This window comes from Palaemon carinicauda, chromosome 15, assembly GCF_036898095.1.
Source record: "Palaemon carinicauda isolate YSFRI2023 chromosome 15, ASM3689809v2, whole genome shotgun sequence".
NCBI lineage: Eukaryota > Metazoa > Arthropoda > Malacostraca > Decapoda > Palaemonidae > Palaemon > Palaemon carinicauda.
In genome coordinates this window covers 5,839,709-5,842,208 of record NC_090739.1, presented here as the reverse complement: position 1 = coordinate 5,842,208, position 2,500 = coordinate 5,839,709, and positions in this window count along the sequence as shown.

Below are 2,500 nucleotides of genomic sequence, written 5' to 3'. Positions count from 1 at the left end.
TTTTTAGTGCAACGTATCCAAGGTATACATCAGTTTAGTGAAATCGGTGTATCTGTATGGACATGAGTCATGGTATGACAATGAAACAATATCCAACAGATTTTGTAGATTTGAGAACAAAGCCATCAGAAGAGTATTGGGAGTTGAATGGCAGGACAGAGTTAGAAATGAAACTTTAAGAGAGAACACACGAGTGCCTTAAGTGGAAGAGATCATGATGAGGGGTAGATGGAGATGGTTTGAGCATGCTCTTCGCACTCCCCAAGAGAGATTAGTTCACCAAACTTTACCTGGACTCCACAAGGTACGAGAAAATTTGGAAGACCCAGGCCTACATGGGTGAGGACTATGAACCGCGAAGTAGGAGATGATGAATGGAGAAGTATTCAATTAAAATCTCAAGATAGAGACGACTGAAATGAGATCAGCTGTATGGATATGTTCAATTTCAATTTTATAATGAATAATTGGGCCATATTAAAGATGAGTAGACTATAGTTTTGATAGAGAGAATAGACTAATGCGATCCTTCGATAAAAGTCCAGAAAATTAAGAGAGACTCTAGTGGCTACTTTCCATTTGGTAAGGGTGGAAGAGACTCTTTACCTATGGTAAGCAGCTCCTCTAGGAGAAGGACAATCCAAAATGAAACCATTGTTCTCTAGTCTTGGGTAGTACCATAGCCTCTGTACCATGGTCATTCACTGTCTTAGGATAGAGTTCTCTTGCTTGAGGGTACACTCGGACACACGATTCTAATGTCTCCTCTTCTTGTTTCGTTAAAGTTTTATAGTTTATATATGAAATGTTTATTTTAATGTTACTGTTCTTAAAATATTTTATTTTTCCTTGTTTCCTTTCCTCACTGGGCTATTTTCCATATTGGGGCTCCTGGGCGTATAGCATCCTGCGTTTCCAACTAGGGTTGTAGCTCAGAAAGTAATAATAATAATAATAATAATAATAATAATAATAATGATAATAATAACAATAATGATAATGATAATAATAATAATAGTAATAATATTAATAACAACAATAATAATCGTAATAATAGTAGTAGTAATAATAATAATAATAATAATAATAATAATGATAATTATTATTATTATTATTATTATTTAATAATAATAATAATAATAATAATAATAATTAAGAGCTCACGATAGAGACGTCTAAGAAGACCAGCTGTATGAATATGTTTAATTTTAATTTCATAGTGAATAAAGTTAAATAGCATACAATTTTGAATGTGAATTACAGAATAGACTAATGAGAACCTATGATAAAAATTCAGACTAAAAAAAAGACTCTTGATGATGGCAAGAAGAAGGAAGAAGAAGAATGTCAATTAGTGTTTCTTGGTGTGAAGAAAATGTTGCAGGGGACGCCTCTACTTGGATGCATGCCAGTGTAAGGTCAACACACACCATCTTCCAGTCTCTCTCTCTCTCTCTCTCTCTCTCTCTCTCTCTCTCCCCTTGTATCAAACTATGGATGTCATGCGTATGTATCGGTGTTCTTAGAGTCAACTCTCTCTCTCTCTCTCTCTCTCTCTCTCTCTCTTATATCATTTGTGGGTGTTTTGAGTGTCAACTATCTCTCTCTCTCTCTCTCTCTCTCTCTCTCCCTTATATCATTTGTGGGTGTTTTGAGTGTCAACTCTCTCTCTCTCTCTCTCTCTCTCTCTCTCTCCCTTATATCATTTGTGAGTGTTTTGAGTGTCAACTCTCTCTCTCTCTCTCTCTCTCTCTCTCCTCTCCCTTATATCATTTGTGGGTGATTTGAGTGTCAACTCTCTCTCTCTCTCTCTCTCTCTCTCTCTCTCATCACCTTGATTTTCCATTACTGATGTGAGCAAACATATATTAATTAATTATCGTTAATGATTCCTATTTCCGACGTTTTACAGGTAGAGTTTCCATGCTATTTAAATGACCCAAATATGGCAACATCATTACAGTTATTCATGACCATCAAAGAAATATGTAAAATTTCTATCTTCTATAAATGAAGGTGCCAAATTTAAACTTATTATTATTATTATTATTATTATTATTATTATTATTATTACTACTCGCTAAGCTACAACCCTATTTGGGAAAGCAGGATGCTATAAGCCCAAGGGCTCCAACATGGAAAATAGCTCAATGAGAAAAGGAAACAAGGAAAAATAAGATATTTTAAGAACAGCAACGACACCTAAACAAATATTTCCCATATAAACTATATAAACTCTAACAAAACAAAAGGAAGAGAAATAAAATAGAATAGCATGTTTGAGTGTACCATCAAGCAAGAGAACTCTAATCCAAAGGCCTCAGAGATGTTCTTCCACTCCAGGATTTATGTGGTCTTTCTAAGATAGTCTGTTTATATATATATATATATATATATAAGGAGACGATGATGATATATGTACGCACTAATTATGTATACATATGTTTATATATATATATATATATATATGTATGTATATATATATATATATATATAAGGT